This window comes from Chiloscyllium punctatum, chromosome 40 (genome assembly GCF_047496795.1).
Source record: "Chiloscyllium punctatum isolate Juve2018m chromosome 40, sChiPun1.3, whole genome shotgun sequence".
In the NCBI taxonomy this organism is placed as follows: Eukaryota; Metazoa; Chordata; class Chondrichthyes; order Orectolobiformes; family Hemiscylliidae; genus Chiloscyllium; species Chiloscyllium punctatum.
Window position 1 is genome coordinate 37,884,598 of NC_092778.1, and position 15,005 is coordinate 37,899,602.

Sequence of the window (15,005 nt, forward strand, 5' to 3'; positions counted from 1 at the left end):
ATGGTGACAGTGAAATTTATCCCAATGTTTTGCCTTTATTTAATGGTTTGGAATGATATGAGTGACTTAATTGGGAGGAACTGAACACTTGCCTATGTCCTAAAGTTTTCAAGCATCGTCGTGATGCAGAAGAGTTTAATAGTTATCCATTCTTTGGGGTCATGCTATGGTTTGAGTCTACTTAAAGTGGAAGTTAAAAATCTCACAACATCAGGTTATAGTCCAACAGGTTTAATTGGAAGCACTAGCTTTCGGAGCAACGCTCCTTCATCAGGTGATCACACTGCAAATTTTTGCTATAAATTCTGTGTTACAATCGAGCCCTCCACTATCACCTGATGAAGGAGCGTCGCTCCGAAAGCTAGTGTGCTTCCAATTAAACCTGTTGGACTATAACCTGGTGTTGTGAGATTTTTAACTTTGTACACCCCAGTCCAACACTGGCATCTCCAAATCATAAAGTGCAAGTGAAATAGATTCCAAATGGTGAGGGATTCAGGTCTGGTAAGTATTGCACGTTCAATGGATACATTTAAGAAGGCATTAGGCCATTAGCCACATTGAAATAATGGGTAAGGTTCTGAGAAAAAGTAGGATGGCACTGAGCAATGCTGCTTGTTCAGAGAGTCAGTGTTGAGTTGAAGGGCTGGATGGCCTGCTTCTACACTGGAACAATTCTGCAATCTGCTTTATGAGAAAGGGACTGTTTCACCTGACTCGATTGGGGCTGGATCTTAGCAGCGGTGTCATTTATGTTGAGTTTCATTGGAGGATTTGTCGACACGAACCCAAGCAAAATTTGCGTTATCTTCCCAAAGTTGCTTTACTCTCCATGTGTCACACCCTTTAAGTTTCTGGCCATTCCACCCTCCCACTCATCACAGGTGGAGGTACTGCCCACTGCTGGGACCCCTGGGAATTCCTGCTGTCAATACCGTCTTTAGAGCTCAGCTGTACACCCACGTCACGTCTGCAGCCACCATATGGTTTATTTGCCCTGGACTAGCCAGTCAGAGGAGAATTGGCATCTCACTTTGCAGGTAGGGCCTCAAGCTCCCAATGGACAGTTTGTGTGTGTAGTCCCTGAGAGGTTGGTGACTGATGGAGGCCCTGAGGAACAAGCGGTGAGCTGGAACCATCAGGCTACCACACTGACTTTCCTGTTTGGGAATCGTCACCAGGGTAAGAGAATGGGAAACTGCATATCTGCTGCAGTAATAATGAGCTTGTTCGTCATGCAAATAGGCCTCTCACCAGTCTCTGGTGAGAAACCCATCTTGACATTCAACCCTTGGTTACAAATGAGACCCCTCACTGCCTGATTCTTCCAACCTTCTCACCAATTGTCTCTGTTGTTCAGGAGCCAGGAAGATTCTGCCTTGGGTGAATTCAGACCCAGTTCTGTTTCAGGCCACAGGAATACTTCACTGTTCCTATAGGTTAGAGAATGAATTTTATAACTCATTTGATGAGTTATTGTTGAAATTTGGAGGACAAGGAATCACCTTGAAAAATATGCTTCTTGACCACAAACAAGTGGGCAGATAATGAGCTTGAATTTTATGCTTGAAGTGGGTAGAGGTAGTGGGGAATTTTTATGGTTCAGCACACCCATATTGGGACAAATTGTTTGAAGAGATGTTGCAGGAGCAGGAAGAGAAGTGGTGAACTGTGCTGGTTGAAAGGTTAGTCCTAATTCTCTGGGACTTGATCAATGTTGTTCAATACAGGCCCTTGACTCTCACATCCCCACCTACTCCCTCGTGAACTATCCATACCAACTAATATTAATTCATGCCCTCTGCTCATTCCCCAACAGCACACATACTCTCCATGCACACCAATGTTTCTCAAGTAGTCCCTTATACCCTTCATGGCAAAGCCTGGCACTGCCATGCCCATTGGCCTAGCATGCACTCAGCACAGAACAATTAATCCTGGAGTAATAATGGCACATGGGAAATGGCTTAGAAAAATGTCGGAGCATGCATGATTTCCTTTGGCTGAGAACCCAAACTTCCATTAGCTTGATGAAACAGATGCAAAGAAAAATATTGCTCAATTGATACTTTTTCTTTGTTATTGTTATCTATTTTGTTAATGATCCAATATTTTCTAAAACAAAATAAAGATGCCTAGTACTGCAAGTTTTTGCTATCAGCAAGTTAAAGTTCGAGTTAATTGATACTTATGGGGTCGTAGTAACAGCAGTTATTTAAGAAATTTAGAAGTGGCTGGTTGTAATGATATTTTTCACAAGTGTTGTTGTTACTATAGGCTTCACTGATTCTCCACATGGTATGAAGAACCATTGGGGGGGGGTGTGGGCAGGGGTTTGGGGGTTGATATGATGTAGGAAAGAAGGTGGTGTACAGTGCTATTCAGATGCACGCAGTCATTAGCACAGAGTGGGCATGGATGAGACCTTCTGGAAGTTATCTTTTGAAAAACTCCTGAATCCAGACTATGGTTCATGACTCCTCTGAGGGGTCATGAGCCATGAGTCATCCTGAAATTGCATCTTGAAAATTGCAGGCTGATAGGAGATGTCAATGCATATGTTAGAGCCATCAAGCTCGAGACAGTGGGGCACGGGCTTGCTTTCTCCACCTTTCCCACTTGCTGGCAAAAATAAGGAGCACCAGGATTGAGCGAGGGAATGCTGAAATTGGGCCTTAGTTCCATGATGTCACTCCAAATCCATGTAAACCAAGCCCTATTTCTCCATTTTACCTGGTTAGTCCAGCTCATACAAGATCTTCAAAGAAAATGCGCCATTCCAAATGTGCAGGACCTTGTGCTGGAACAGTAAATCTGCATTGAGGCCAGCTGATGCATTTCAGACCCCAGAGTAAATTTAATATCCAATGTGTTGTCAACACAGCATCCTCAACCTAGCCACAAACTGTGCACCGTATAGGACAGGACCATTTGTATTTCTCTCTAAGGAATCATAAGTTGCAGTCAGTTCCATTTGGAAGCATGTCTTTTTCTTCCATGGTTTTTGAAACTTTAAACATAAACGACCTCCGTAAGGTAACCTTTTGCTGCTGCTCATAACTTCCTAACACTTAAATCTGCTGCTACATTATTCCACTGATCACCTGAGTGCTCCTCATTGAAGTACTGCTGCAGGTGAATATCACTTTATCTATTTCCATTGTTCCATAAATCACACTGCACCAAATGGTGAGCTTCCCTATAAACACATTCCGAACAGAGAAATTGAAGTCATCCTTTTAGCTTCTCAGTTTCTTATACTATTCAGTGAGATTGTGTTTAATCAGTGACCTAACTCCATTTACACGTTTTTGCCTCCCTTTTAATACTTTTTGGCCAGCGCAAATCTATCAATTTCAGATTTAAAATAACAATTGGCCTGAAATCAGCTACCACTTCCAAAATGTTCCAGGCCTGGATTCTTGCTGTCAAGGTGGGTAACTTCAATCGTGAGATTAGGAAACAGTGCACTTGGAAATTGGGAACAAAATTGTTTAATATGCAGTCTTGGGAATGTTAGAATGGCAATATGATTAGCAGTTTTTTCAGCTAATGATAAGTTTTAATTTTCCAGAATGACTTCGATACTCATCAAACAAACCACAATATTCTGATTTATCCCTAACTTGAACCTAACACTGCATCATATCTAGTTTTAGAATTATATGTCATTCCTGAGGCAAACACCACAAAATTATATTACCAAGGATGCCATTGTACTGACATGTCTCCTGCGTGTGTGAGTGCATTTTCTTTATCTATGAAAGATATAGTATCATTCCCTACCATTTAAAAAGATGCAGTTCCATTGTCATATTTATTAACCCTTGGCCTCACCAGAATTTTAATTTGCACAGGTATTTGCCAAATTGGATCCGGTTCAGTAGTCCTCTGTGTGTTACTTGTGAATGCAACTTACAAGAAGCATTTTAAACAGCTGGCTTATATCAAATACACACGTTATTAAAAATATATTTTTGGGACTCTACTAAGGCTGCACATTCAAAGTATATACATAGGCTGACAGGTCCTGACTAAACCTCATAACCTATTCCTATCAACCCCTCCTGCTATAAAATAGATCTATTATTTTCTGTGGAAACTCAGTTTTGAATTCTGTCAAATATATACAATCGTCACTGAATCTACAATGCATTTGTTAGCCTGTATGCTTTTAAATAGCCTGAACTTTGTAGCCATGAAGAAAACAGACAGGGCAATGTGTTATTAACTGATGATTTCACCAGTAAATTACAGTTTTCTTGCATAATGTTGTTGATTTGCACTGTGTGTTACTTGGTAAAAATACTATGAACTCAGTGAAAATAATGATGAAATGCAATGTAATTTATTAAAGGCCACCTTAAAAAATGCAATTAACATGATATCAAACAAAACTGGCACAACTGATATAAATAAAGTCAACAATAAGTTATGGTAATTTCCTTTGGCCTGAGCTGTCTATTTGCCAGGTTCTCTGGAGTCATTTGTGAAGGTGTTTTTATACATATTCGCTTTCAATGCATTCATCACCTGTTGAAGAATAATGTAATTTGATGCTATCATATTCAACACAAGAAAATACATGTATTCTATATAGTAGAACAACCCAAGTGATTCAGGGTTTTGATTCTGTTTAATAGAGGAAAAAGTAATAAGTTGGTTTATTGCATCTTTTATCAAATATGTGTGGTACAAGTGGGATTTAAAATGGATTTAAAATTTACACTGTTTAGTTTAATACACAATTCCTTTGGAGTTAAAACGCTGCAGTCCTGCTGAAGTAAGTTGGAACCCTTTTTGTAAGTCTATTTTTGGGAATGCTGCAAGAGAAATTGCTACTGAGAGATGTTCATGTTTTCTCTGTTAGAGAGGGATTCATCAACATTGTTCCTTATAACAAAGACAGTAGTCAAACCACACTAGCTGGCATGTTATGCAACGAAAAAATAAATATGTGGATGTCAGTGTGTCCCATCACTTACCTGAGGACAGGATTTCTGGTTGATTTGTTTAAAAATGCAAGTTACTTCATTTTAGCTAGTTGGCAGTAACCCAAGTTATAAAGTTTTTGACTTTGTGTTGTCATTTTGTTGAAATAAAAATCAGAATGAAGAGATTTCAAGACATTTTACTTCTATTTTCCTACTATTTTGAGTATATTAATGCCTTCCATTTCATGACAGTTAAATGCATTTTCCATGCCTTACTAGAATCAGAATGTAACCTTAACTAAGCCTGCTGACCACAAATACTGTATTAGTTTCATTTCAACCATCAAATGGAAAATTGCAAGTAATACATCTTACTTTTGACAATATAATTGATTTTCTATTGATTTACTTGACATCCGATGTTATCCTAATTCTGTTATTGAGCTTAATGCCAGATATTGTCAGAATATTTTTAAAAAGAGAAGAATGAAAGCAGTTGTTTTGTTGGAAAAATGAGGTTGGCAGTGTTCCTCTTTCCTTGAAATTGCCTCAGAATAGTGATAGCATCCAAGATATCGTACTGTATCACTACATCAATTTCAAATCTGTTATTAATTTTATTTTCATTCACGATTACTGCAAAGCAGCGGCGTAGGTTATTCCGTGCTGCCTTTTGTTCTGTAAATGTGTGTGCTCCGAGGTCATATGTACAAGTCTCACTAACTGAAGAATTTATATTGAAGATCATAACATGGGTGTTACTGCTTAGTGAATTGTTTCTGTCATCTATATTTGCAAAAGGTCACCACCTCAGATTGTGAATCAAATTTGGAGCAACCCACAATTGTGAGCGTGTATTTTTTGCATTGGAAAATCATTTTGCTTTAAGTAAAAAGGTGATAGTTTTGTTTGTAAACCGTTACAATCCACATTTTCAGTCCTTTTTTTGTTATTTTCGGGTTAATTCAGCCCCTTTGTCTGGCAAATAGTATTTGGTTCATGTAAGTGTTGTCATCTTTGTTTTTCTTGCATCTGAATAATATATTTTATTGCCATGGTAAATGTTCAAATGTATGCTTGCCTGCCTGTAGTGGCTAATTAACTGATGATAACAAGGCATAGATGCCCTCTTTCTTTTCACAGGCAATCATATACATGACAGTTCTTTTATCTCCAGACAAAATTGACATGCTCCTCGACCCTCCTCTGTTTGCAATTTTCGTGTTGGCTGTGATGATGTCTTTACAAGAAAGCTAATTTTTTGTGGCATATAACCAGATATAATTGACTCCATGGACTCCAAAAGAATAACACTACATGTGACGAGTAGATTAGACAGGACCTTATGCCTCTTCCAATGAAAACAGAACAGCCTCTTTTGAAGCTTTCAGAAAACTATTTAGCTCATTTATTTTTTGACCAATGTGTCTAAAAATCTTCCAAATAGAGAAATGAATTTTCCTTTACCCTGGAAACTTCCCATGACATGTATTAGTCTTTTTAAATACCATTTTTTTCCAAGTTGGTTCAAGACATTGAGTAGTTGAGACAAATATTAATAAAGATAATGTACTATACATTTTTAATTATTACAATATATAATTCATAAGTTGACAAAATACACTGTTTCTAAGAATACTGTTTCTCTTTTTTGAGATGTCTTAAAGTTGATATACTTTTAAACAAATATAAATTACACCAAATTAATTTGTGAGATGAATCTTTAATCTGTGTCCTCAATAATTTTTTTTTCATAATGTTCTGGAATAATTGTTCATTATTACAATGCTTATTATAGTCTATATCCTAATGCTTTTGAAACTAAAAGGGTACTAGATAATTTCACAAAAGTTAAATGTCACTGAAGAAAAATATGTAAATATACTGAGAGTTTGCATTGTCCAAGCAATTCTCTAAAAATCCTATCTAAAAAAATTAAATGGCTTCTCCAGCTTGTGAAATCTGTTGAATAAGCTCAAATTCTCAATTTGTTTAATGTGTGTTCATAAATCTATCAAGATTTATGAAGAAAACAGAAAAATGCTTCTGTTGAGTGTGCAGGTTAATGCACTTGCATAAATCGTTTCACAAAATTCTGCAATTTTGTCAGTCCATTCATATTTCCCAGATCACCTATTTACTGCAAGTAAAGAAGCCTGGTTATTTAAAAAGATGGCATTTTTGTAAATTGACTGACATATTTTATCTCATCATTTAAATATTGAACCACAATCTAGTATAAATGTCTAATATAAATGCATTATTGTAGTGTCTGTTATCCATTGTAGGATTTTGAATGTCTTTGTTTTTACCCACTTAATTCAACTAAATATTAAAGAAGTTGTTCTTTTGCTGTATTCATGTTGAACTTCTCCCTGGGGAATGAATTAAGCATATCCTTATGGGGAGAAGTAATGAATGCATTTCGTAGATAAACAATGAAACTTAATTTTAATTTTCAGTTGTATAAAATATTGAATTCTCCAGGATTTGTCCTGCCACGTTATTAATTTAACAATAAATAATCATGATCAGAAAATGAGAATTAGGACTAAAATTTACCTCCTTCCTATAATTTTGACTGTATTTAATTGGGAAATGCAAAAGACTAATTTGTACAGCAGAATGTTGGAAAATATTCTCCATGTCATGATAGTGAACCCCTCTTCATCGCCTGTCAAAGCAAAAATAATAATTGAATAATCTATGTCGATACATTTCATGTTAACCCTGTTCTGGTCTTTGAATGGGTCCAGGCTTTTTCCGCAATTGCTTCCCTCAGGAATCGTGAATAATTTATTATTTGTGGCTTTCAGTTACAGGTAATGACAATTTTCCTTCTTTAAGACTTAATAGAATTTGTTTTTTTCTGCTGCCAAGATCAGCGATGTCTGCTCTTTGATAAATACTCTAATTGGTGTGCGACACAGTCATGTAAAACTACATGGCACAATTTAAACCACCTTTTATATGTCTAAAAATGTTTTCCCTTGTAAGTCATAAGATGTATAATGCATGGATTGTAGCACTGATATCTCAAAGGCTAAACCTGCAATGACTTTCCTTCGAGGATATTCCCATATCTCCATGTACAATCAATTTGCCTGGCGCCGTTTGAAATAATTATTAAACATATCAGCATAATGTGTGAAATTTTTAATGAATGTTTAAAATTTTTATTATGCTGTGCCAAACATTTATCCACAGTAAATGATGCGATTGAATAAGAACATAACATATTGAATAAGTACACACTTGGCCTCAACACTGGAACACATACCAGCCATTTTTTTTTTCAATTTTCTCTTGGTCAATGGTATGCTATTATGATATATTATGATATATGGCATTAGCATTTTCAAGTGATATTCTATGAAAATCTTCCACTTATCTTTTTGAACCTACTGGCTTTTCTGTGTACAAATCACTAATGAAGCTATTTGTCAAAAGTAATTTGTGATGATAAAAAGAGTTGAACTAGTTACCTCATTTGATAGCCAACATTTTACTTAAATGAAGCATTGGTCCAGTTGGTATTTATATATGGATCTTAATGTAATGAAATAGGAGATTAAGTGTTATAATTGCTCTGTATCCAATATATTTGAAGGTTGATTGAATCTATTTTCCATTGCATTTCTATTGACTTTATTGAATATTAGTAGAATGAAATACAAAAAATTCATAAACTTGAGGAATTACCTAAAGTAATTTGTTCAGTTCATTTAAAAGCATTTTCTGTGTGGGAACACTGGAAGATTCACTTTCTTTTTAATCGTATTTCAGATGTATCAAATAAAATTAAATTGCAGATAAAATTTCCAAATAATTTGCTGATATTTTTAAAAGGGATTTAAACTGTCAATTCTCCATTCAAAATTAAAATAAAATCACAAAACATTAATGTTCATTTTCCTATTTCTTTCCATCTATGTTACGGAATACTCCCTGTGCTTGGGGGTTGATGTTTCTCTTCTGTCTGATTAGAAAATGCTGAATACCATAAGAATTAGAGATTTTAGAGATCAGCTACAGCACCTGATAGTACAAAGAAGGTAAAATGACCTTGTTTAAATGACAACACATTTCTAAATAGAATTGTAAGGTTCAGTCATTCTTTCAAATACATCATTTTGAGAACAACAAAGTTCAAAAGTTAAATTAGAAATAGAAATATCAATAAGTGGACTAATAAATTAATCAGTTGTCGCTTCCTGTTAAAGTATAATGCGTTTAGGCCAAAGTCCATATGACTAATAATGGCATTGTTATACACAATGTGTCTGTGGCAGTGGATTAGCTGATATTTAGGGAAGGCTTCATGACTCCAACCTCAGACATAAATATGGGTTAGAGGTTTCACTGTGCGAAGATGGTCACTCACCTGCAATTGTCCCTAAATTGTGCTGCTGCACCTCTCATACTACCTCTGAAAAAACTCGTCCAGTCATTGAAAAGGCATTGAGGAATGGCATGTCAGCCAGCTCTGCAAAATATTATGTCAACCTATCTCTATTCCTGAGGGCTAATGCCCAGTCTTTAGCCTTTGATTGTGTAGACTATATATTTGTATGAACTTTGCTAAATATAGATGGACCTTTGGCCTCAGCAAGATATTTAAAGTTAAGGTTTTTCATTTATATATAATACAGAATATTCATCTGGAAATCAATTTGAAATGAAGGATGCTTTTGTGTCTCATTAGTGGTAAGTTTGGAGGTGGAAGGGCGTGTAATTAGGTTGGGAAATAGATTGGCTGAATGCAGTCACCCTCTCCCTCTCCAGCAGAATTATGCTGTAGACAGGAAGACCCATAGTTGACCTTCTGGATCCATCATGAATTGAGCTGTTAAGTGTTCAGTGAAGGACCAGTTAAGGGCCTCATCTCATTGCAGCTGGCCTGAACCCAGTGATGTGAACCTGTCATCATGTGGCTTATCCAACAATGTGGGCAGATATTACCTTGGACAAAGAAGGTGTCCTTCATAAAGGGACTGAACATGAGGCAGGACGTGCCAGAGAAAGCTGGTCCTCACTCTTGCTTCCAAACCTGCCTGGTCCTCCTTGTCTTATGACCTCTTACATGTGCCCCCTCCAGGCCTTCCCTGGAAGGGTCTGTTGCTGACTGTCCAGCCAGCTGACCAGACTCTCATTACTCAACAAGATTCTGCCTGTAGTCTTGATTCAGTATTGTATCTCAAATGAATCTGTTAAACCTGCACCTTCTACGAATTGGTTAAAAAATAGTTCTCCTATACAACAACTGATTTCTGTCATTGTCAACATTTGGGTGTTTATCAATATTCTCTGTTCTGAAGTTATTTGTGTAATCCACAGGAAATGAGAATCAAAGAATGGGAAATAATCTCCTCTTGTTTACTAACTGAATAGAACACACGTGCACTGCAAATTGTTTAAGCGTTCAATTAGTCTACTTTGTGAGGCTTATGCTCTTTGATAAATAAGATTTGGTCAACTTGTTGAAGTCTCAAATAATTGCAACAAAATCCACCCATTTGTTTGCAAGGAGAATCGGGTGAAAAAGTAAGCAAGATTTATTACACTTGTATCAAGCCATGGTGGTAACATATTTGAAGTACTATTTATCGTTTTGGTCACCTTACTTAAGAAAGGGTATGTACAATTGCATTTCAAAAACAGGTCACATTCCTGGGATGAAGGGGGATTGCCTTGTGAGGAAAGGTTGGATAGTGTGAGCCTATATTTATTGAAGTTTTGAAAAATAAGAGGTGACCTTGTATAAGATGCTAAGGGAATTGGACAAGGTGGGTATTGAAAGGATATGTTACCTGGAGCACAACATTAAAACCAGGACACACAGCTTAAAAGTAAGTTGTCTTCCATTTAAGATGGAGATGGAGTGAATTTTCTGTTCGAAATGTTGTTAGTATGTAGAATTCTCTTCCCTGGACAACAGTGGATGCAGGATCCTGGACTATTTTAAGGCCCATATTAGATTCTTCATTAGGAGAAGTTGGTAACAGAAAATTAGAGTTAGGGCCACAATCAGATTCATCATGATTCTGTCAAATGGGAGATCAGGTTTGAAGGACTAAATGGCCTATTCTTCTCCTAAGTTGTATGTTCACATTGTATATTTCCAATACAATTGGAAATAGCAACTCATACATAGTTTGTTTGCCCTAATGTATGATCTGTCTGAATGTTGCTCTGCTTTGAGCTTTCAGTCTAATTACAGCTATTAAACAAAAAAAGGAGCAGAAAATGGAAGAAATGATTGCTGTATCCCCATAAATATGAAAAAATATAAAATCAAACTGAAAAGATGCTTTTCTAGTCTAAGTAGATAACTTCATGCTAAAGTATTTACACGTTCTCCAGAATGGGATCTTGATTTTAAAGAATGCTACATGGGATTATTTTCTGACCCAATATCTGCATACTGATAAGTTTTTTTTTTAAACATCTAACAGAATACTTAACGTGTATGCTTAATGTTTGCTTAATGTGCATGTGTAACATTACTGGAGGACTGACTGAGCCAATGCTGAAAATGTAAGAATTATTGAGTTAATAGAAATGCTCAGTATTATATGAATATCGAAGGACCCTGAGTTGGTTGCTGAATCCTTGGTTATTTTCACAGAATCTCAGAAATATTATAGTGCAGAAGGAGGCCATTTGGCCCCATTGGGTCTGCACCAACTCTCTCAGTTTAGCTTTGTCAAACAGTCAGGCTTTGTAACTCATTCAACTCAAGCAATTTCATGTAGTCAAGGCTTTCAGTCTGTTTAAAAGAGTAATTTTTAAAAAGGTCTTGAGCTCCTTTTTTTAATGTTAACTCTTTGAAACTACAGTAAATATATACTAAAGATGTGTTGCTGGAAAAGCGCAGCAGGTCAGGCAGCATTCAAGGAGCAGGAGAATCGACGTTTCGGGCATGAGCCCTTCTTCTCCGGAAGAAGGGCTCATGCCCGAAACGTCGATTCTCCTGCTCCTTGAATGCTGCCTGACCTGCTGCGCTTTTCCAGCAACACATTTTCAGCTCTGATCTCCAGCACCTGCAGTCCTCACTTTCTCCTACAGTAAATAAATCATCTGGTACAGCATTTTACGTTTCGATAGTCTATTCCATCTGAGTGTAATGCACAGGATGAAATTGACCATCTTGCAATTTGAGCAACTGCTTCTAAAATTCAGGGATGGGTATCAAAACATGCTTATGGATTTTTTTTGAAAGGTTTTGTTTTACTAAAATTCAATCCTATATATTTTAGGCTCCATTCTTCTGCTGGAGTTTGCTAGTATGTACAATCGATTTAGTTCATATTAAAGACAGCTTGATGACCAAACCTTGTTGGCTTCTCGTTTGAAGTATCACAGTGCACTTGGTTTACTGTGTAGGTTGTGGGAAACAAGCATTTCTACATAATGGAAATGGCTCCCGATGTAATTTAACAATGAGTCCTATTTTAATAAAAGATACATCTTGCAAAAGGCTCTTGATTTGTTTAGTTAGAATTTATTTTTCAAATTAAACTCTAGCAGCTATGATGCTTAATGATCTAATTCCAATATCTTGCTTGACAGATGTTACTTATTAAGGTACTTACATATTTCATCTTCCTTAAGAAAGGTCTGGTCTTGAATTATCAGATGGGTAAAGAGGTAACTTTTGGTTAACTTTACATTCCAATTGGAAATTTCAACAATAAACTTCTGTTTTTATATTCTCCTTATACAAACGCAAACTCTCAGCTGTTGCAAAATCAAAATGAAGAAATATTTGCAATTTTTAAAAATATTTTTACAAATCATTTAAGTAGAAGAATCTCTTTGGCCTCATCAGGGGGATGTTAGGTGAATTTCTCAGTTAAAAAGCCTGAGTTTTTTTTCAAAAAAATATTTTTCCATTATGTAGAAATGCTTGTTTCCCACAACCTACACAGTAAACCAAGTGCACTGTGAAATATATTCATTGTTACAGTACAGCAGGAATGGAGGATAGCAGTCATCAGTAATAAAGTACAACAGTTGAAGGGAGACCGACGACATTACCTGCATTATTTAGGTTGCCTTTTTCATTATGGTTGGGGAAATAGGCTGCAATTCGATTATGGTGTGATTTGGGGGGTGGAATTATTCAGCGATCAGTGACCCTCTTGCAAGCGGTTCACATGAGAAGTCAACTCAAATAAAGTTTACAGTGTATTATTCAGGCTGAATGCTGCTTTACTCTGCAATCAGGATTCTTCATTTTATATATTTTGTAATTGCTTCCTAGTTATTTATATCTCAGGGCAAAAGGATTGGCTGGCTTGTATTGGAAAGAGCTGAGTCAACCAATAGTGTATGTTCCCCACCCTTCCATAAGCTTCCATTGTAGCTGTGAGAAACAACATGATTAATGACAGTGAAGGAAGCTGGCTGCAGGATTGCTAATTTCCTATCCCTCTCTCCAAATACCCCTGGTGTATTTTGAGGGTTTTTTTAACGTAGCTTTGGAGCAAATCACTTCCTATTCACTCTTCCTTGTGACCAACCAGCTCAATTCTTGCAGGAACTAACAGTACAGTGGGGTGAGTTTGCTTTAAAAACAACCAAAAAAAATGCAATTACTGATGAGATCCTGTAATGGATTAAAATAAATGATTTTGACTATATCGTAGTAAAAGAGAACCTGGTAAAGAAAATCAACGTATCTTTTTGCTTGGCAAGAAATCTTTGGCTACTGACACAGTTGCATTTCAACTGAATGCTATGTTTCTTTTATACAAGTTAATAGAAATTGGCCCTTTAGAAACCTTGATTGCATGGAAGTGCACAAATTGCTATAAAATGTGAGATAATGATATGTAATTGTAGAAGCTGTTTCTCTCCCGTTTAAAACCAAGAATTTCTTCTTCACAGCATTACTTTGTTTTGAAAATTATGTAGCAAGTGGTAATACGATTTGAACATCCTTGCTTGAAATGAGTAAATAGGATTCATATAATATTTTTTCTCAACTTTTATAAAGCATTTAAAAGGCATTTTGTGTATTAGGTCACATTTCAATCTCCTCCCTTTACAACTGCAATTTATGTTGATATCACACACTTTGCCTTCTCTGTATGCACTTTATTACAGTCCAGTTTTTGATTGGCATACAAAATCATGTATTTCTTCTTATCACTCGGACATGAAATGGGCATGTTTTATTGAAGGCACGATTCTTCAAAAATTTAGATTTAAAAACAATTTTGTTCTCTATCTAATTTCGCAGGTTGTCTTTTAATTCCTAAGACCTGTTTTCATAAATGTACCAGCCAAAGGAACAATGTGTAAAAATAGTTCCTTTTTGCTAAGAAATCAGGCACAGGTTGCTCTAAAAACTGCAAAGTAACAATAAGTGGGATTGAATTTTATTATTTTAAAGTGCTCTCTCCTCTGAGGCAGAAGGCTTTGGGTTCAAACCCACTTGAAAGCCTTGAGTATATGAAGTAGGCTGCTACTTTACTGGAGCACAAAGGGAGTGCTATATTCTTGGAGGTGCTTTCTTTCAGATGAGATGCTGAACTGAGGACTTGTCTTCACAAGTAAATATATTGTATTTCAAAGCCCTATTTGAAGACTGACAAATAAGTTTTCTATGTTTCCTGGTCAACATTTTATCTCTCAAACAATGCATAACACACAACATCTGATCACTTGCAGTATTATGGTTTGAAATCAGCTGCCACACTTCTTACATGACAGCAGTATCTAAACTTTAAAAGTACTTCATTGACTGTGACGTTATTTGGCACTCTCCAAAGCTTTTAATACCATGTATGTATCTGAAGTCAAAGAAGATTCATTAATAAGTGACATTCAATCAAATGAATGATTTATTGTCACGTGTACTCTGCAATGAACAACACTGTAAAATAGAGTTTCAACTTTCACCATATTCCGGAGCCATTTTAAATAGATTAAGAATAAACAGAATAAAACAATATGGCTGCAAAAGAATCCATCTTGGTTCTGCCACCTCCCCCATGAGTTCTGAGCCGGTTGACCAACCTGCACTTCCACCTCTCCACTGCCTGTGGACCCCAACATCGGAGT

The 15,005-nt window shown here is 36.4% G+C and overlaps 1 protein-coding gene across 15 annotated transcripts in view; it reads left to right on the plus strand.

Annotated features, from left to right (window-relative positions):
• rbfox1 (RNA binding fox-1 homolog 1) overlaps positions 1-15,005 on the plus strand; it is a 1,745,467-nt gene that overhangs the window by 1,351,913 nt on the left and 378,549 nt on the right. Inside the window, exon 1 of one of the 15 annotated variants that reach the window (XM_072559580.1) lies at positions 13,475-13,495. The exons of the other annotated variants lie outside the window; for them this stretch is intronic. The gene's annotated coding sequence lies outside the window, so the exon portion shown is untranslated. Of the gene's footprint in view, positions 1-13,474; positions 13,496-15,005 lie in introns of those variants that run through there. 15 annotated transcript variants of the gene reach the window in all.